Source organism: Sander vitreus, chromosome 22, assembly GCF_031162955.1.
Source record: "Sander vitreus isolate 19-12246 chromosome 22, sanVit1, whole genome shotgun sequence".
NCBI lineage: Eukaryota > Metazoa > Chordata > Actinopteri > Perciformes > Percidae > Sander > Sander vitreus.
In genome coordinates, this window is record NC_135876.1 from 2,082,812 (window position 1) to 2,105,625 (window position 22,814).

At 43.2% G+C, this 22,814-nt stretch overlaps 2 non-coding genes across 2 annotated transcripts; one reads left to right on the plus strand and one right to left on the minus strand.

The window, feature by feature from the left end:
* Positions 1–7,650: 7,650 nt before the first annotated feature.
* trnan-guu (transfer RNA asparagine (anticodon GUU)) lies at positions 7,651–7,724 on the minus strand. Its single transcript has one exon. It is a non-coding gene; the product is annotated as a tRNA-Asn (tRNA).
* A 14,827-nt stretch (positions 7,725–22,551) lies between these two features.
* trnas-aga (transfer RNA serine (anticodon AGA)) lies at positions 22,552–22,634 on the plus strand. The gene has a single exon. It is a non-coding gene; the product is annotated as a tRNA-Ser (tRNA).
* Positions 22,635–22,814: the final 180 nt, after the last annotated feature.

Below are 22,814 nucleotides of genomic sequence, written 5' to 3' on the forward strand. Positions count from 1 at the left end.
TTTCTTCATGCAGGTTTTGTCACAAACAGTATTAAAGTTCAGATTGATAACGAGGACTTTAAATGTAACGATTGCGCGAGAGCTTATACGGCTGTATTTTCAGACTTTGACATTTGATGATATATGCACAGTTTTAAAGACAGATATTTAGTTATTTACACTGTGTTCTGCTAATTGTATCTATCTACTGCTAGGGTATTTGAGGCTATCCTTTAATCAATGCAGTCGGGCCATCTCCTCCTCCTGCGCTCCGTAGCGGACAATGTGATGGTGAGACAGCGCCGATTAAACATTAAGAACACAATTTATTTAAGATTTGAGTTGGAAGTGTTTATGGAACAATTATCACTCAGTACAAGCGCAAATAACACTGCTGGATTTAATCTTCATGGTAACGTGGATGATATGGAGTGAAAAAATGTGCGTGAGGCATCACTACTTGAAAATATTACGAGTAATCGTTATTTCCATTTACTTTCTGTAGTCACCACCTCACCATCTGCGTCGCAAATTCCTATTTTCCTACACACATTTTCGCGACTTCCACCAGGGAAATGGACGACAATCCGGCACTGCTTTGCCTCTTTCACAGCAGAAGAGAGTACGTTTTTCTTTTTGTCATTAAAATCATTCATACCCTCTGCTGCCTCCTCGTCACCTTTCTGCACACCAAATCTGCACCACCCTTTTTTGACAATTAGTATATCAAAAATCATAATTGCCCTGAAAGAAGTGATAGGAAATATCCTTTCTTTCCTCAAATTCTTTTGACAATATTGTCAAAAAAATTGAAGAGGTCTTGCTACACCTCTGACCTCAACTCTGACACATGGCCCTTTAAGAGGAAACCAAAGCACGTTGCATTATGTATAAAAACTTGTACATTGTGTTTTATCTTGCTATCAATCTGCTGATAAAACTTGCTACTGAAAAAACACACGATACTCATTCTCTTTAGAAGAGCTGTCAGACACAGATCCTGTCTCAACAAAAGGGTAAAAAGGCATTAAGGCCATAGCCACCAGCGTCAGCTCCATCACCACCTCCACCACCATGCAGGGGGAAATCCGACACCACGCAGAGAGGTAACTAAAGAGTGCAACAAATAAACAATGCAGTACCAACCATATTAAAAGAAATGTTATATAATAAGAGTAAATAATTAGTTTTCTTCTATTCCCTTTAGTCCCTACTGTAAGACAGATGACCCAAACAAGCACCCGTACGTTTCAGTAAATATGAATAATTAACCCATGTCAGTTTTATTACACTTAACTGTCATCACCTGCTCCCATCACACAAGCCTAATATTAATTGTATAATGTACTTACAGCAGAGGTCAACATTTTGTCCTTTGTTTGGTTTGCTGCACCATACAACACATCACATTCACCCATCCACACACTGCAAACACGACTGATGTCTTCCACAGTTACATACCTCACCATTAAGCTTATGTTTAGTTAGGTTGTGTTAATATGTCTAGTTAGTTTAAATAAACAACTTTTTGACTGATTTCTCTGTGTGACCTCCCTTTTGTTGCCGGCCTTGAGCCAGGCAGTAACACAATGAACAAACAAATTATTTAATTTAATTAAGTATTGGTCCACAGGAGGTCAATAATGACACCTCATCTATAACCTCCAAGTAATTCCAAGATTTATGTTATGATCACAATAATAACAATGGCAATATTGAGTGAATCTACTTTGTTTGCAGCTCAACATAAAAAATGTATTGTGGCCATACTAATTGGTACATAACTGCTACACAGTCCTTACGAGGAATTTTCCTTGGTTGTTTCTAAACATTACTATGAAATACACAAACAATAAATATAGAAACAAATATGTACTTATAACTGTTTAACATTAAGAAAAGAAAAAAGAGGCTGTATTGATTAGTCAAGAATGATGCCAAAATGTTGAGATATGTGCAAAAGTTCAAGATATATAGAATGTGCAGAGGACAGGTATATAGTCCAGGATATAGGATAGAGCTGCAAGTAACTGATATGTGTGTTAAAATTATTTTCTAGCTGTTGAAAAAACTACAGATGAAGCGATCTAAATTTTCCCCTCCAAGCCATAAGCCAGCCAGCTGTGGCTGGCTTATGGCCAATATCACTTCCAGTCCCCCCCCTACTCCTGCGTCCTGACCGGGTCCAGGTGTGTCTAAATTCCACTGTAAACACCCATTCATTCACTTGCAGGGTTTCCCCATGAGGTGGCGCTTCCTTCACAAAGTGTAGTGAGTTACAGTTTTTTTCAACTGCTTATACACAAAATCTTTTCATGTCACACGATTTTTGAAACCTCTCACTCAAAGTGCAAAATTACACAGCAAATCTCCAAAACCATCAGCTATTTCTCAGCCTTTCACTCAGTTTTCAATCGCATAAAACACTTTTTTCAAAACATTACACACAATTCTCTACCTAAAAGACAAAAATCTAACAGGAAGTGACTTGCTTTCTGTTTCTAAACACAACCAATCAAAATGCTACACTTATTTACCAGGGCACAAACACACGCTCCTCACATGTGCAAACACATTATGTCATAACTGAATACTAACCAATCACTGCTTTAGTATAGGCCTGTACAGAGGTCAAAGGTCAGATTACCTGTTTTGAACAATGGATGCCAACAATAGACAGAGAGCAAGGGGAGGAGAAGGGAGAGACAGGCGGACGACAACGAGGAGGAGGAGTGGGCAAAGAAGAGAAAGGAGAGCCATCTCTGATGAGATCAGGGCCACATTTATTCATCATGTGATCAACCACGGATTGACCATGAGAAAAGCCCATCTTGAGTAGCTTTACAATGGCGTCCATATTGCATGCAACTCTCTAATGACTATTTCAGCATTACAAATCAATCAGACTTTGTTTGTGCATACAATAATGCACATGTCATCCATACTGGTAAACACAAGTGGCAACAATCAAATACAAATAGAGAACACATGTCATTGATTGAACACAATCACTCAAAATTGATTTCACTTGTTTCAAATGATGTGACACAACCAATATAAGCCAGTTCGGAGAGAAAACAGGTTGTTGAAGGTGGGAAGGAGAAAGTTTGAGAATGGATAGATGAAACAATGTAAGAGGACGAGTGTGTATGCGAGGTGTCAGGGCTGGATACGGCACAGAAGAGGCTTCTTCCCCCGTTGCCTCAGGAGGGACAATATTGCTTGTGATGTGGACGAAATGCTCTGGCCTGACCCAGCCCAAAGACAAGAAGAAGCACATTGATCACATGTTTACTCCTTTGATTTTTGTCCCTTTTAGTATTGTATACTGTAGTACAGTGCATTGTAGGCTGTATGAACAAATTGTATGGCCCTGAACATTGTGCTTTCCATTTTTTACAGTAACAGTACTGACTGCTCAATAGATTATTACTGGTTGCATGTTTATATTAACAAAGAATTACAGTATCACAGAGACAAAGGACAAGTTTGTGAGCTGCAGGGTACAGTAGTGTAAAAATAGGGGTACAAGGAGGAGGAAGAACAAAAAACAGTAATTTAGTAATTTCTCAATTTCAATTTTGAGCTACTATGATAGAACATGTTTTCGTTCATCTGTGTAAAAGCTATCACACACGGCTGGCGATGCGACAGTTGAATGTGACAGTGGAATTCTGTTGATCGCTTTACACACACTACTGGTTACAAATTTTTTCAAAACTGTTTTACTCACTTGTGGGTCAGGATCAGCCTGAACATTTTCTGGTGCAGCAGGTCAAGCTGGTTGCGGACAGTCTGAGAAGTGGACAGGTAGTTCAGAGAACACACAGTGCACCTGAGTGTCTCTGTCACCATCAGGTAATACCTGTCAAAGTCCAGGACCTTCCGAACCCTCTTGTGGACACCGTAGCCCGTCAGCTGCTTCCCACACTCAGGGCAGTTTACCCTCACCTTCCACAGGTGGTAGGGCATCCACACCATCAGCCGATGGGTAAAAAAGCGATCTGGTGTTGGTGCCTGGTGGTATATGAGAGCTGGGACAGGGGGTTCGTACCACAGCTTCAAATCTTGCCGCAGTTTGCCAGAGTGGAAAATGGCATTAGAAATCCACTTCTGGTCTTGGATGGGGATGTTTTTCTGCATCTCTACTGGCAACCAGAAAGAAGTTGCAGCCCCAGCACTGGCCAGCTGAACTCCTCTGGGTTTATCCTGTTTAAAAGACAACAACAAAGTATTAATGTATAGAATAAATAAAGGCTACACTAAGCATAACTTACACAACAGCCAGGCCAATGAAAAGGCACTGCTCTACTTGCACAGGCTTCTGCCATGCTGGTGTTCACAGCAGGGCTCGAGGTCCTCACAGAGGATGGAGAGGGGCTGGGGGTCCTCCCAGAAGACGTGGCATGGCTCGGGGTCCTCACAGAGGATGGAGAGGGGCTGGGGGTCCTCACAGAAGACGGGGCATGGCTCGGGGTCCTCCCAGAGGATGGAGAGGGGCTGGGAGTCCTCACAGAAGACAGGGCATGGCTCGGGATCCTCACAGAGGATGAAGAGGGGCTGGGAGTCCTCACAGAGGATGGAGAGGGACTGGGAGTCCTCACAGGGGAGGAAGAGCGGTTGGGGCTCCTCCTAGCTACTAAATTAGGCTTTAGTGTGGCAGACTGTGACCCATCAAAGCGTGATTTAGTGAACTGAAAAGACAAACAATATTAATTTGATCATGTAACCAATACAAAACCACTATGAATGAAATATGAGATAGTTAATATAATATTCACCATTGACAAACTTGGAGGGGGACGCCAGAAAGATGGTGGCACAGCAGCCGTTGCACCAGGGGCCGAGACCAGAGCAGCAGACTGCGAGGCTGCAGCAGGAGGCTGAGTGGTGGGCTGCTAAATCAACAGCATTGTGATGCAACAACTACAGCATTGCAGCAGACATGAGATGTAAGATTAATCATAATGACACATCATTTTAAAACAGATCACCTTAGCACCGTGAAATCTACAATTACAGGCCACTAACCCTCCAAACAGAGTGGTCTGTCCACGGGCCTGCATGGGGCATTTCTCAATCTGAAACAATCAGAAACCTGTTTAGCCTGTGGTATACAGTAATTTGTTTAGTCATAGTATCTGCACTATTGTATGGTATATTTTTCAAGTGATCATTATATATTGCTATATTTTACCTTCTGATAGAGGTCATGCCACTTCCGCTGTTTAGGGGCTGGTCTGTTGCCTCCAGAAGGCCAAACCCCTGAGCTGGCATATGCCCTCAGCCTTGCCACCCACTCTCCTTCGCCCATGGACTTGTGGCTTTTAGGCTTATTGCTCATCTAAAGTCAACATGAATATGGACAACAATATACAATGAGCATCCTTTGGACAATACACGGTGACACTACAGCACAAACACACACCTGATATGACAGCATGAAAACTGCATTATCAAATCAATTTAAATTACTGTAATGTTGGGTGTATGATCAGACATTTTAAATGGGTAGCAATGTACCTAGATGATTAGCAAAGAGTAGGCTATGTCATAGTAAGTTAGTTACATATGATTTTCTATTCATAGTAATATTGAGGGTTTTAGATGTAGCTAGATCGTAACGTTAGTTTGTTTAGATGACACAAACTAGCCATAATATAGCTAGTAGTTAACCTACAGCTTGCAATATACCCTGGTGCAAGTTGTTAGCTAAGAATAGTAATATCATAGTAGTAACATGGCTTTTCTATCCATATTAATATTGAGCCTATTAGAGTTACATTTATCGATAGTAATGTTTACGTTAGTATTTTTTTACATTTCACATGACACGAACGACCCATATTAGCTAGCTAGCCTACAGCTACAGTTAGCATTGGCGATTGTTAGCTATGACGCTACGGCCATGTAACATAATGTAACACATAGCAAAATGATAAGATAACTTTGTGTGAAGGATTGAAATAAACTGTATACGTGACTATTTAAAAGGAAACACATATTTTAATGGTTACTTACCATTAAATTGAATGATATCGTATTGCTCAGTGACAGCTTAAGTGCGATGACAGCAAACCGTTACTAGGCACTCTGGGGGGGACGGGAGGTGAGCCATACCACGTCATGTACGTGATTACGGCATCCAATCTACATTGGAAAGTAGCGCTACAATTGGCTAGGTCCAATGTCATTCCGCTACGGGGTTGGACGGTGGGGAATCTCACATTGGATATGAACGAACGTGATTGGCTGTCAACATTGGACTAGGAACAGAAGATCCTGAGCTGGGTAGCGCCACAGAGACTAAACCAGCCTGGTTTTAATGGGTGGGCGATTGATCTTCAAGCCCCAGCCACTTGCATTTGTTTCATTACTTTCGATTATACATTTGCCTATATTTCATCAAGTGACCTGCATACCAATGACCCTAATGAGTGATAGGTACATGGTTTGCAATTGCCTACCTTCTGATTGAGGTCACGCTAATTGTGTTATCTTTGGGGTGGTCTATATTCTCCTGCAGACGGATAAAGCCCAGAGTTGGCTCATTCCTGATTTTTTATGCACAAAACGTCGCTTGGTGGACTTGAACCGTCATGTATGACAAACCTGTCGGATGGGGTCTCATACATTTGCCTATATTTCATCAAGTGACCTGCAAACCAATGACCCTAATGAGTGATAGGTACATGGTTTGCAATTGCCTACCTTCTGTTTGAGGTCACGCTAATTGTGTTATCTTTGGGGTGGTCTATATTCTCCTGCAGAAGGATAGAGCCCAGAGTTGGCTCATTCCTGATTTTTTATGCACAAAACGTCCCTGGGTGGACTTGAACCGTCATGTAACACAAACCTGTCGGATGGGGCCTTATATATTTGCCTATATTTCATCAAGTGACCTGCATACCAATGACCCTAATGAGTGATAGGTAAATGGTTTGCAATTGCCTACCTTCTGATTGAGGTCACACTACTTGTGTTATCTTTGGGGTGGTCTATATTCCCCTGCAGGAGGATAGAGCCCAGAGTTGGCTCATTCCTGATTTTTTATGCACAAAACGTCCCTGGGTGGACTTGAACCACCATCCTTTCGGTTAACAGCTGACTATATTGCGTCACAGAGACTAACCCAGCCTGCTTTTAACGAGTGGGCGATTGATCTTCAAGCCCCAGCCGCTTGCATTTGTTTCATTACTTTTTGAGGTTGAGCTGCACATGTATGCATATCAGGGTATTTTCCTATTATTCAGAAATTGGGGAAGCTGACTCATGCGGACATATTGAAGCTGGCCATGCATTGTATTTTTCTTATATTTCAATTGGACTCTGACTTTGAATTCCTATATTTAGCATACAAGAATATTCCGCAATTGACAATGTAGCAGTCATTTTGCTGCTGGTTTCTCGGTCACATCAACTAGCATGTTCTATGACATGAAGTTACCCGTCATGCACGACAACACTGTCGGATGGGGCCTTATACATTTGCCTGTATTTCATCAAGTGACCTGCATACCAATGACCCTAATGAGTGATAGGTACATGGTTTGCAATTGCCTACCTTCTGATTGAGGTCACGCTAATTGTGTTATCTTTGGGGTGGTCTATATTCTCCTGCAGAAGGATTGAGCCCAGAGTTGGCTCATTTCTGATTTTTTATGCACAAAACGTCCCTGGGTGGACTTGAACCACCATCCTTTCGGTTAACAGCCGACTGCGCTGACCTATTGCGCCACAGAGACTAACCGAAGTTGGTTTTAATGGGTGGGCGATTTATCTTCAAGCCCCAGCCACTTGCATTTGTTTCATTACTTATTGAGGTTGAGCTGTACATGTATGCATATCAGGGAATTTTCATATTATTCAGAAATTGGGAAAGCTGACTCATGCGGACATGTTGAAGCTGGCCGTGCATTGTATTTTTCTTATATTTCAATTGGACTCTGACTTTGAATTCCTATATTTAGCATACAAGAATATTCCAAAACTGACAATGTAGCAGTCATTTTGCTGCTGGTTTCTTGGTCACATCAACTAGCATGTTCTGTGACTTGAAGTTACCCGTCATGCACGACATACCAATGACCCTAATGAGTGATAGGTACATGGTTTGCAATTGCCTACCTTCTGATTGAGGTCACGCTAATTGTGTTATCTTTGGGGTGGTCTATATTCTCCTGCAGATGGATAGAGCCCAGAGTTGGCTCATTCCTGATTTTGTATGCACAAAACGTCCCTGGGTGGACTTGAACCGTCATGTAACACAAACCTGTCGGATTGGGCCTTATATATTTGCCTATATTTCATCAAGTGACCTGCATACCAATGACCCTTTTGAGTGATAGGTACATGGTTGGCAATTGCCTACCTTCTGATTGAGGTCACACTACTTGTGTTATCTTTGGGGTGGTCTATATTCTCCTGCAGGAGGATAGAGCCCAGAGTTGGCTCATTCCTGATTTTTTATGCACAAAACGTCCCTGGGTGGACTTGAACCACCATCCTTTCGGGTAACAGCTGACTGCGCTGACCTATTGCACCACAGAGACTAACCTAGGCTGGTTTTAATGGGTGGGCGATTTATCTTCAAGCCCCAGCCACTTGCATTTGTTTCATTACTTTTCGAGGTTGAGCTGCACATGTATGCATATCAGGGTATTTTCCTATTATTCAGAAATTGGGGAAGCTGACTCATTTGGACATGTTGAAGCTGGCCGTGCATTGTATTTTTCTTATATTTCAATTGGACTCTGACTTTGAATTCCTATATTTAGAATACAAGAATATTCCAAAACTGACAATGTAGCAGTCATTTTGCTGCTGGTTTCTTGGTCACATCAACTAGCATGTTCTATGACTTGAAGTTACCCGTCATGCACGACAACACTGTCGGATGGGGCCTTATACATTTGCCTGTATTTCATCAAGTGACCTTCATACCAATGACCCTAATGAGCGATAGGTACATGGTTTGCAATTGCCTACCTTCTGATTGAGGTCACGCTAATTGTGTTATCTTTGGGGTGGTCTATATTCTCCTGCAGAAGGATTGAGCCCAGAGTTGGCTCATTTCTGATTTTTTATGCACAAAACGTCCCTGGATGGACTTGAACCACCATCCTTTCGGTTAACAGCCGACTGCGCTGACCTATTGCGCCACAGAGACTAACCGAGGTTGGTTTTAATGGGTGGGCGATTTATCTTCAAGCCCCAGCCACTTGCATTTGTTTCATTACTTATTGAGGTTGAGCTGTACATGTATGCATATCAGGGAATTTTCATATTATTCAGAAATTGGGAAAGCTGACTCATGCGGACATATTGAAGCTGGCCGTGCATTGTATTTTTCTTATATTTCAATTGGACTCTGACTTTGAATTCCTATATTTAGAATACAAGAATATTCCAAAACTGACAATGTAGCAGTCATTTTGCTGCTGGTTTCTTGGTCACATCAACTAGCATGTTCTGTGACTTGAAGTTACCCGTCATGCACCACAAACCTGTCGAATGTGGCCTTATACATTTGCCTATATTTCATCAAGTGACCTGCATACCAATGACCCTAATGAGCGATAGGTACATGGTTTGCAATTGCCTACCTTCTGATTGAGGTCACGCTAATTGTGTTATCTTTGGGGTGGTCTATATTCTCCTGCAGATGGATAGAGCCCAGAGTTGGCTCATTCCTGATTTTGTATGCACAAAACGTCCCTGGGTGGACTTGAACCGTCATGTAACACAAACCTGTCGGATTGGGCCTTATATATTTGCCTATATTTCATCAAGTGACCTGCATACCAATGACCCTTTTGAGTGATAGGTACATGGTTTGCAATTGCCTACCTTCTGATTGAGGTCACACTACTTGTGTTATCTTTGGGGTGGTCTATATTCTCCTGCAGAAGGATAGAGCCCAGAGTTGGCTCATTCCTGATTATTTATGCACAATACATCCCTGGGTGGACTTGAACTACCATCATTTCGGGTAACAGTTGACTGCGCTGACCATTGCGCCACAGAGACTAACCGAGGTTGGTTTTAATGGGTGGGCGATTCATCTTCAAGCCCCAGCCACTTGCATTTGTTTCATTACTTTTCGAGGTTGAGCTGCACATGTATGCATATCAGGGTATTTTCCTATTATTCAGAAATTGGGAAGCTGACTCATTTGGACATGTTGAAGCTGGCCGTGCATTGTATTTTTCTTATATTTCAATTGGACTCTGACTTTGAATTCCTATATTTAGCATACAAGAACATTCCGCAACTGACAATGTAGCAGTCATTTTGCTGCTGGTTTCTCGGTCACATCAACTAGCATGTTCTGTGACTTGAAGTTACCCGTCATGCACGACATACCAATGACCCTAATGAGTGATAGGTACATGGTTTGCAATTGCCTACCTTCTGATTGAGGTCACGCTAATTGTGTTATCTTTGGGGTGGTATATATTCTCCTGCAGAAGGATTGAGCCCAGAGTTGGCTCATTCCTGATTTTTGTATGCACAAAACGTCCCTGGGTGGACTTGAACCGTCATGTAACACAAACCTGTTAGATTGGGCCTTATATATTTGCCTATATTTCATCAAGTGACCTGCATACCAATGACCTTAATGAGTGTCAGGTACATGGTTTGCAATTGCCTACCTTCTGATTGAGGTCACACTACTTGTGTTATCTTTGGGGTGGTCTATATTCTCCTGCAGAAGGATAGAGCCCAGAGTTGGCTCATTCCTGATTTTTTATGCACAAAACGTCCCTGGGTGGACTTGAACTACCATCCTTTCGGGTAACAGCTGACTGCGCTGACCCATTGCACAACAGAGACTAACCTAGGCTGGTTTTAATGGGTGGGCGATTCATCTTCAAGCCCCAGCCACTTGCATTTGTTTCATTACTTTTCGAGGTTGAGCTGCACATGTATGCATATCAGGGTATTTTCCTATTATTCAGAAATTGGGGAAGCTGACTCATGCGGACATATTGAAGCTGGCCGTGCATTGTATTTTTCTTATATTTCAATTGGACTCTGACTTTGAATTCCTATATTTAGCATAGAAGAATATTCCGCAATTGACAATGTAGCAGTCATTTTGCTGCTGGTTTCTCGGTCACATCAACTAGCATGTTCTATGACTTGAAGTTACCCGTCATGCACGACAACAGTGTTGGATGGGGCCTTATACATTTGCCTGTATTTCATCAAGTGACCTGCATACCAATGACCCTAATGAGCGATAGGTACATGGTTTGCAATTGCCTATCTTCTGATTGAGGTCACGCTAATTGTGTTATCTTTGGGGTGGTCTATATTCTCCTGCAGAAGGATTGAGCCCAGAGTTGGCTCATTCCTGATTTTTTATGCACATAACGTCCCTGGGTGGACTTGAACCACCATCCTTTCGGTTAACAGCCGACTGCGCTGACCTATTGAGCCATAGAGACTAACCGAAGTTGGTTTTAATGGGTGGGCGATTTATCTTCAAGCCCCAGCCACTTGCATTTGTTTCATTACTTATTGAGGTTGAGCTGTACATGTATGCATATCAGGGAATTTTCCTATTATTCAGAAATTGGGAAAGCTGACTCATGCGGACATGTTGAAGCTGGCCGTGCATTGTATTTTTCTTATATTTCAATTGGACTCTGACTTTGAATTCCTATATTTAGAATACAAGAATATTCCAAAACTGACAATGTAGCAGTCATTTTGCTGCTGGTTTCTTGGTCACATCAACTAGCATGTTCTGTGACTTGAAGTTACCCGTCATGCACGACAACACTGTCGGATGGGGCCTTATATATTTGCCTATATTTCATCAAGTGACCTGCATACCAATGACCCTTTTGAGTGATAGGTACATGGTTGGCAATTGCCTACCTTCTGATTGAGGTCACACTACTTGCGTTATCTTTGGGGTGGTCTATATTCTTCTGCAGGAGGATAGAGCCCAGAGTTGGCTCATTCCTGATTTTTTATGCACAAAACATCCCTGGGTGGACTTGAACCACCATCCTTTCGGTTAACAGCCGACTGCGCTGACCTATTGGGCGATTTATCTTCAAGCCCCAGCCACTTGCATTTGTTTCATTCATTACTTATTGAGGTTGAGCTGTACATGTATGCATATCAGGGAATTTTCATATTATTCAGAAATTGGGAAAGCTGACTCATGCGGACATGTTGAAGCTGGCCGTGCATTGTATTTTTCTTATATTTCAATTGGACTCTGACTTTGAATTCCTATATTTAGAATACAAGAATATTCCAAAACTGACAATGTAGCAGTCATTTTGCTGCTGGTTTCTTGGTCACATCAACTAGCATGTTCTGTGACTTGAAGTTACCCGTCATGCACGACAACACTGTCGGATGGGGTCTCATACATTTGCCTATATTTCATCAAGTGACCTGCAAACCAATGACCCTAATGAGTGATAGGTACATGGTTTGCAATTGCCTACCTTCTGATTGAGGTCACGCTAATTGTGTTATCTTTGGGGTGGTCTATATTCTCCTGCAGAAGGATAGAGCCCAGAGTTGGCTCATTCCTGATTTTTTATGCACAAAACGTCCCTGGGTGGACTTGAACCACCATCCTTTCGGTTAACAGCTGACTGCGCTGAACCTATTGCACCACAGAGACTAACCTAGGCTGGTTTTAATGGGTGGGGGAATTATCTTCAAGCCCCAGCCACTTGCATTTGTTTCATTACTTTTTGAGGTTGAGCTGGACATGTATGCATATCAGGGTATTTTCCTATTATTCAGAAATTGGGGAAGCTGACTCATTCGGACATATTGAAGCTGGCAGTGCATTGTATTTTTCTTATTTTTCAATTGGACTCTGACTTTGAATTCCTATATTTAGAATACAAGAATATTCCAAAACTGACAATGTAGCAGTCATTTTGCTGCTGGTTTCTCGGTGACATAAATTAGAATGTTTATTGACATGAAGTTGCCTGTTAGGTACCACAAACCTGTCGGATGGGGTCTCATACATTTGCCTATATTTCATCAAGTGACCTGCATACCAATGACCCTAATGAGTGATAGGTACATGGTTTGCAATTGCCTACCTTCTGATTGAGGTCACGCTAATTGTGTTATCTTTGGGGTGGTCTATATTCTCCTGCAGAAGGATAGAGCCCAGAGTTGGCGCATTCCTGATTTTGTATGCACAAAACGTCCCTGGGTGGACTTGAACCGTCATGTAACACAAACCTGTCGGATTGGGCCTTATATATTTGCCTATATTTCATCAAGTGACCTGCATACCAATGACCCTTTTGAGTGATAGGTACATGGTTTGCAATTGCCTACCTTCTGATTGAGGTCACACCAATTGTGTTATCTTTGGGGTGGTCTATATTCTCCTGCAGAAGGATAGAGCCCAGAGTTGGCTCATTCCTGATTATTTATGCACAATACATCCCTGGGTGGACTTGAACTACCATCCTTTTGGGTAACAGCTGACAGCGCTGAACTATTGCACCACAGAGACTAACCTAGGCTGGTTTTAATGGGTTGGCGAATTATCTTCAAGCCCCAGCCACTTGCATTTGTTTCAATACTTTTCGAGGTTGAGCTGCACATGTATGCATATCAGGGTATTTTCCTATTATTCAGAAATTGGGGAAGCTGACTCATTCGGACATATTGAAGCTGGCAGTGCATTGTATTTTTCTTATATTTCAATTGGACTCTGACTTTGAATTCCTATATTTATCATACAAGAACATTCCGCAACTGACAATGTAGCAGTCATTTTGCTGCTGGTTTCTCGGTCACATCAACTAGCATGTTCTATGACTTGAAGTTACCCGTCATGCACGACAACACTGTCGGATGGGGCCTTATACATTTGCCTATATTTCATCAAGTGACCTGCATACCAATGACCCTAATGAGTGATAGGTACATGGTTTGCAATTGCCTACCTTCTAATTGAGGTCACGCTACTTGTGTTATCTTTGGGGTGGTCTATATTCTCCTGAAGGATAGAGCCCAGAGTTGGCTCATTCCTGATTTTTAATGCAGAAAAAGTCACTTGGTGGACTTAAACCACCATCCTTTTGGTTAACAGCCAACTGTGCTGACCTATTGTGCCACAGACACTAACCCGTCCTTGTTTTAATGGGTTGGCAATTACCGTTACCGGGTATATTTCTCTCTAACTTCTGTTCACTGCCCAACGAACTGGAAGAATTACAACTGCTGTTTGGGGGAAACAGGGACATTTCTTCATCTACTGTTTTGTGCTTCACGGAGACGTGGCTCTGTGGATTAATACCGGACTCTGCGCTCCAGCTGGCAGGCTTCCAACTCTACAGAGCGGACAGAGACACAGACCTCTCCGGCAAAGCTAAAGGTGGAGGAATCTGTTTCTACATCAACAGCGGTTGGTGCAACAACGTGACAGTGATCCAGCAGCATTGTTCTCCTGACCTGGAATCTTTCATCATAAACTGTAACCCTTTTTATTCACCCCGTGAGTTCCATTCATTCATTCATTCTGGTCGGTGTTTAACAGCCAACTGCGCTGACCTATTGCACCACAGAGACTAACCCAGCCTGGTTTTAATGGGTGGGCGATTGATCTTCAAGCCCTAGCCACTTGCATTTGTTTCATTACTTTTCGAGGTTGAGCTGCACATGTATACATATCAGGGTATTTTCCTATTATTAAGAAATTGGGTGAAGCTGACTCATGCGGACATGTTGAAGCTGGCCGTGCATTGTATTTTTCTTATATTTCAATTGGACTCTGACTTTGAATTCCTATATTTAGCATACAAGAACATTCCGCAATTGACAATGTAGCAGTCATTTTGCTGCTGGTTTCTCGGTCACATCAACTAGCATGTTCATTGACATAAAGTTGCCCGTCATGTACCACAAACCTGTCGGATGGGGCCTTATACATTTGCCTATATTTCATCAAGTGACCTGCATACCAATGACAATACATGAACCACCATCCTTTCGGTTAACAACTGACTGCGCTGACCTATTGCACCAAAGCTGGGGAACAATAGTCTGTTGGGGGGGGGGGGAGAAAGGAAAAGGAGGGGGGAAAAGGGGTAAGAAAAGGAAAGAAGAAAAGAGAGAAAAAGAGAAAAAAATGAGTAAAAAGGAAGAAATTGAAGGCATGAAGGTATTTTAGCCCCCCATGAACACTTATGGAATTTTTTAGATGTTTTTAATTTGTTTGGGCAAGCCGCGGGTGAGATTCGAACCGTCAAACTGTGGAACTTTAAGTCTACTGCCAGTCGTTGTATTGCTCTCTACTGTTTGTTAAAATGAACAGTTATTTTGTATTTTGTTATATAGTCCAATACAGGGCAGATATTCCATCAGTTTCTTTATTTTAGTCCAGTTATCCAGGTTAAAAACAGTTTGGTGCCTTATTTGGAATCACTCCCAGGATTGGGGGTATCCCTCAGTTATAAAGCTGGGCTGGGGTGTAAATACAATAAATAATAAATGCAAATAAAAGGCTTAGTTTTGATATGATTGCAATTATCCATTATTTACTGATATAATATAATCTAGTGATATTATTTGTGAGTGCATTTTTATATAGAATACATTGACAAATTCCCATTAATTTCAATGTAATGAAGAAGCCTACTTGTCAAATACAAATAAATAAACTATGCAGCTATTTAAAGCAAATACCATCTGTTGTTGTCATCCAAATAGAGGTCACAATAAATATTAATTTGGTTTCACATCTAAAAATAAAAATTTAAAGTAGAAATTAAAGTAAAATCATGCCATTGTTTTTTTTAAAGCATCCTTACAGCAGCTTTTTTTCACATTTGCCTACAGTATATACCCAGCGCTGTATTTAGCAGAAACTTATATTCATAACACACAAAAAACAGTGAAACATATTTTTTTTTTATTTAACCAAACTTTTATTGTGGGGTAACTATATTAGAATTATTATAAATATATTTTGAACAGGGATATTATAAAATTATTATAAATGTTATCATTTTTTTTTTTATGTCCTCCAGCCACTGTTCTTTGGGGACAGTCTCAACTGAAGGGCAGCACACAGTCCCTTTGTACTGGCTGTGTCCTGTCTCAGCTGTCCTGAACTGCCCACATTTCTTGCACGTGTTGTGCAATACTTTGCGGGTCAGTTTTCGGACTGGAGCCGGAGGAGCCGCAGGAGCAGGAGTTGCAGGAGGCGCTGATATAAGGCTGAAACCCAGGGCCTGTGGGGCAGCCATCAGGACAGGCACCTGTGTACTCATTGGAGCCAGCAGCTGTGGAGCTGACGTGGGAGGTGGAGGCGGAGCAGGGAAGAGCTGCCACTGAGGGCGTGGTCTCACAGCCACAGGTGTCGCGAATGCATGTACTGCCTTCCTCTTAACCTGCGCTTGGCCCACGGTGCTGCTGGGCAGGAGGTAGTGGTGAGCCGGGCCGGGTTGGGGGGCTGCAGAGAGGGGGCGCATATTTGCACTGGGGAGAGGGTCAGCTGCCACAGACAAGCGGCTTGGCAGGTCCAGCCCCTGCATCACCACCGCGCTGTCCTGCCTCTTCACCCTCTTGTTGTGCCACTTCACCAGGGTGTAATGGCTCACGTCCACCAGCTGCATGGTGGTCTGCTGCATAACTAGCCTGTTGGCCAGAATGCGCCGTCCTCCAGGATAAGGTCCCATCTGGATCTCTTCTTGGGACTGCGGTGGATGGCACAGAGCCGGACGAAGATTGTTTCCACCAGGCGGCAGCAATCTGGCCATTGGGCAAGAGGGGCAGTGGTGGTAGTGCATGCCGCTTTACACTCTCCACCCCTGGAGTGAACGCCTGCCTGTTCTTTTGAGACCTGAACCTCCCTGTGACCAGCCTGGTCTGGTGTCTGGCAGCAAAGACAACAAGCTGCTTGTCAAAGTCTAGCAGATTCTGCCACAGAGCGACAATATCGCTCACCTGAGAAAGACAGCATAGAGAGAACAGCATATAAAACAAAAATATTCAAGTGTGGACATGTGTGACAGAGAACAGAGGAGAAAAAACAAGACAATAAAAGGTCCTGACCTGCTGGTTGGTGAGGGCCAGTGAGTGCTGGTTGCGCAGCTCCACTAGATATTCTGCCAAGCTGCCCACTCTGTCCATGCCTGGCACACCGGACTCATCCACAGCCTGGTAAAAACAGTGATGAGAATTTTGAAATCAGTGAAGTTGGGACAAAACAAAGTAACAGTGATGTTATTTATTAGCAAATAAATATGCTTTTACATACCCCAGACGCATCCGCAGCCAGGGTGGAGGCAGCAGGCTGGATGGGAGCAGCCAGGGTGGAGGCAGAAGGCTAGATGGGAGCAGCCAGGGTGGAGGCAGCACGCTGGATGGGAGCAGCCAGGGTGGAGGTTGATTGGTTGAGTCCATCTTTAAGATGGAGCCAAATGTGGAGGTGATGCTGGCCTTGATATGGTCCAGGCGGGAGCGGATGTCCCTGCCATAAACTGACAGCAGCCAGCGACTGGTGGGCACATCAATGGGCTCTGGAGGCTCCTGGCACACCACTGGGAAGAGGCTTGGCCGATCAACAAAGTCAGCACACTCCCCCAAATAGTGTGCCAACCTGTTCAGCCATTCCTCCCCATGGTTTTCCTTGAGCTGTTTTACCAGACGTGCTGGACTGTTGCCCAGAGTCCGGTCACACAGCAGGCGAATGACACGGATGTCACAGGCGTACCTGAAATTCAGCTGTGATTAGTTACATATTAATAGAAGGGTCATTACAGTTGTGTAAAAGCTATCACACACGATCGGTGATGCGACAGTTGAATGTGACAGTGGAATTCTGTTGATCGCTTTACACACACTACTGGCTACACATTTTTTCAAAACTGTTTTACTCACTTGCGGGTCAGGATCAGCCGGAACATTTTCTGGTGCGGCAGGTCAAACTGGTTGCGGACAGTCTGAGAGGTGGACAGGTAGTTCAGAGAACACACAGTACACCTGAGTGTCTCTGTCACCATCAGGTAATACCTGTCAATGTCCAGGACCTTCTGAGCCCTCTTGTGGACACTGTAGCCCGTCAGCTGCTTCCCACACTCAGGGCAGTTTACCCTCACCTTCCACAGGTGGTAGGGCATCCACACCATCAGCCGATGGGTAAAAAAGCGATCTGGTGTTGGTGCCTGGTGGTATATGAGAGCTGGGACAGGGGGTTCGTACCACAGCTTCAAATCTTGCCGCAGTTTGCCAGAGTGGAAAATGGCATTAGAAATCCACCTCTGGTCTTGGATGGGGATGTTTTTCCGCATCTCTGCTGGCAACCAGAAAGAAGTTGCAGCCCCAGCACTGGCCAGCTGAACTCCTCTGGGTTCATCCTGTTTAAAAGACAACAACAAATTATTAATGTATGGAATAGATAAAGGCTACACTAAGCAGAACTTACACAACAGCCAGGCCAATGAACAGTCACTGCTCTACTTACACAGGCTTCTGCCATGCTGGTGTTCACAGCAGGGCTCGGGGTCCTCACAGAGGATGGAGAGGGGCTGGGGGTCCTCCCAGAAGACGGGGCATTGCTCGGGGTCCTCACAGAGGATGGAGAGGGGCTGGGACTCCTCACAGAGGATGAAGAGGGGCTGGGAGTCCTCACAGAGGATGGAGAGGGACTGGGAGTCCTCACAGGGGAGGAAGAGGGCCTGGGGCTCCTCCTAGCCACTAAATTAGGCTTTAGTGTGGCAGACTGTGACCCACCAAAGCAGGATTTAGTGAACTGAAAAGACAAACAATATTAATTTGATGATGTAACCAATACAAAACCACTATGAATGAAATATGAGTTATTTAATGTAATATTCACTATTGACAAACTTGGAGGGGGGCACCAGAACAATGGTGGCACAGCAGCCGTTGCACCAGGGGCCGAGACCAGAGCAGCAGACTGCGAGGCTGCGGCAGGAGGCTGAGTGGTGGGATGCTAAATCAACAGCATTGTGATGTAACAACTACAGCATTGCAGCAGACATGAGATCTAAGATTAATCATAATGACACATCATTTTAAAACAGATCACCTTAGCACCGTGAAATCCACAATTACAGGCCACTGACCCTCCAAACAGAGTGGTCTGTCCACGGGCCTGCATGGGGCATTTCTCAATCTGAAACAATCAGAAACCTGTTTAGCCTGTGGTATACAGTAATTTGTTTTAGTCATAGTATCTGCACTATTGTATGGTATATTTTTCAAGTGATCATTATATATTGCTATATTTTACCTTCTGATAGAGGTCATGCCACTTCCGCTGTTTAGGGGCTGGTCTGTTGCCTCCAGAAGACCAAAACCCTGAGCTGGCATATGCCCTCAGCCTTGCCATCCACTCTCCTTCGCCCATGGCCTTGTGGCTTTTAGGCTTATTGCTCATCTAAAGTCAACATGAATATGGACAACAATATACAATGAGCATCCTTTGGACAATACACTGTGACACTACAGCACAAACACACACCTGATATGACAGCATGAAAGCTGCATTATCAAATCAATTTAAGTTACAGTAATGTAATGTTGGGTGTATGATCAGACATTTTAAATGGGTAGCAATGTACCTAGATGATTAGCAAAGAGTAGGCTATGTCATAGTAAGTTAGTTACATATGATTTTCTATTCATAGTAATATTGAGGGTATTATATGTAGCTAGATCGTAACGTTAGTTTGTTTACATGACACAAACTAGCCATAATATAGCTAGTAGTTAACCTACAGCTTGCAATATACCCAGGTGCAGGTGGTTAGCTAAGAATAGTAATCAGTGGTGACATGGCTTTTCTATCCATATTAATATTGAGTCTATTAACGTTACATTTATCGATAGTAACGTTAAATAGCGATAGTTAGCTATGACGCTACGGCCATGTAACATAATGTAACAAACAGCAAAATGATAAGATAACTTTGTGTGAAGGATTGAAATAAACTGTATACGTGACTATTTAAGAAGGAAACACATATTGTAATAGTTACTTGCCATTAAATTGAATGATATCGTATCGCTCAGTAGTGACAGCTTCAGTGCGATGACAGCAAACCGTTACTAGGCACGCTGGGGACGGGAGGTGAGCCACACCAAGTCATGTACGTGATTACGGCATCCAATCTACACTGTAAAGTAGCGCTACGATTGACTAGGTCCAATGTCATCCCGCTACGGGGTTGGACGGGGGGGAATATCACATTGGATATGAACGAACGTGATTGGCTGTCAACATTGGACTAGGAACAAACGATCCTGAGCCAGGACTAACCCAGCCTGGTTTTAATGGGTGAGCGATTGATCTTCAAGCCCCAGCCACTTGCATTTGTTTCATTACTTTTCGAGGTTGAGCTGCACATGTATGCATATCAGGGTATTTTCCTATTATTCAGAAATTGGGGAAGCTGACTCATGCGGACATGTTGAAGCTGGCCGTGCATTGTATTTTTCTTATATTTCAATTGGACTCTGACTTTGAATTCCTATATTTAGCATACAAGAATATTCCGCAACTGACAATGTAGCAGTCATTTTGCTGCTGGTTTCTCGGTCACATCAACTACCATGTTCATTGACATAAAGTCGCCCGTCATGTACCACAAACCTGTCGGATGTGGCATTATACATTTGCCTATATTTCATCAAGTGACCTGCATACCAATGACCCTAATGAGTGATAGGTACATGGTTTGCAATAGCCTACCTTCTGATTGAGGTCACGCTACTTGTGTTATCTTTGGGGTGGGCTATATTCTCCTGCAGAAGTATAGAGGCCAGAGTTGGCTCATTCCTGATTATTTATGCACAAAACATCCCTGGGTGGACTTGAACCACCATCCTTTTGGATTACCAACTGAGTGCGCTGACCTATTGCGCCACAGACTAACCCAGCCTGGATTTAATGGGTTGGCGATTTATCTTCAAGCCCCAGCCACTTGCATTTGTTTCATTACTTTTCGAGGTTGAGCTGCACATGTATGCTCATCAGGGTATTTTCCTGTTAATCAAAAACTGGGAAAGCTGACTCACGCGGACATGTGGAAGCTGGACGTACATTGTATTTTTCTTATATTTCAATTGGACTCGGACTTTAAATTCCTGTATTTAGCATACAAGAATATTCCGCATCTGATGATGTAGCAGTCATTTTGCTGCTGGTTTCTCGGTCACATCAACTACCATGTTCATTGACATAAAGTTGCCTGTCATGTACCACAAACTTGTCAGATGGGGCCTTATATATTTGCCTATATTTCATCAAGTGACCTGCATACCAATGACCGTAATTAGTGATAGGTACATGGTTTGCAATAGTCTACCTTCTGATAGAGGTCACGCCACCCCGAAACCCTGACTGATTTCCTCCTGGCGATAGATCCTGACCGAAAGAAAGGTATTCTTGTGGCTGGGTTGGGTCAGTGGTAGAGCAGGTGCACATTTACTAAGAGATTTATTCCACGAAGCAGAGGGCCAGGGTTTGTATCTGACCTGTGATGATTTCCTGCATGTCTTCTCCCTTGCTAACCTGTCAAATACAAAAGAATTGCTTTTCTGCATTGTATGATCTATTATGCTCGAGCTCCGCGAACGCACGTAATTTGACAAAAGCGGCATGGGAGGGCGATCTGAACATGACTATTACGGACCAACAATGGGACCTTGCTCTGGCTATGGTTCCCTCATCCTCCATATGTGCTCGTCATGGCCTAATCCAATGCAAGGTCCTTCATAAAGTCCACTACACAAACGCAAAATTGTCTAAATTATACTCCACTGTCTGGGATGCCTGTAACATGTGTAACCAGTCTCCTGCCAACCATACTCATATGTTCTGGTCTTGCCCTAAATTAATAACTTTTTGGATAAGCAATTTTGATACCATGAGTAGAGTCTATGTGCACATTATCCCCCCTAACCCTTTGTCAGCCATTTTTGGCATTTCTCCTGACGCTAACCTCCCTGTTACACTGAGGTGGGCCCTGGCGTTTACATCTTGTTCAACTGGAAGCTTTCCCGCCCCCCTACACATGACCATTGGATTAAAGAGGTGCTCGACAATTTGAAGCTTGAGAAGCTTAGATCTTCTTTGAAAGGCTCTATCTCAACATTCCTAGAGACATGGAACCCTTTCCTAGAACTTGTTGACTCCCTCAGCTTATTTCCTGACTTGAAGGACTGAGCTCCTTCTGGACTGCTGCATTTGAAACCAGCTGCTCCCCCCCCCCCCCCCCCCCCTTTTCTTTTCTCTCCTCTCTATCTCATTAATTTGTCTATCTTTTTTACTTTTATCTTTTGGATGTTGTGTGTCCTTACTGGTGTGTGTTTGTCAGCGTGCATGGGTCTGTGTTGTTTGTCCCCATTTCTGACCTGTAATGGGTTGGTTTGCGGGTGGGTAGGTGACTTAAGGGAAGTGACATATCAGTTCCACTATGCTGTATTCACTTTGTTCACTGTGTTGTGTCACTTTTGTGTAAAAATAAAAAATAAAAAATTTGAAAAACAAATATCACATCTGATGATGTATGAGTCATCCTAGCAGTCCCTTTTGCCTCATTTGGCCAAGTGGTTAAGGCGATGGACTAGAAATCCATTGGGGTCTCCCCATGCAGGTTCGAATCCTGCCGACAACGAAAGCAGCCATTGGGTTTGTGAGCAAACCAATGGCACATCTTCAGACCAAGGCATTGCAGATTTAACTTTGGAAAGCAAACAAAGTAATGATCTGGGTTCTCATTTATAAAACTGTGCGCATTATCCTTACTAAAACTGTACATACTCCCAAAAGCCAACAATGGCGTATGCCAAAAAAA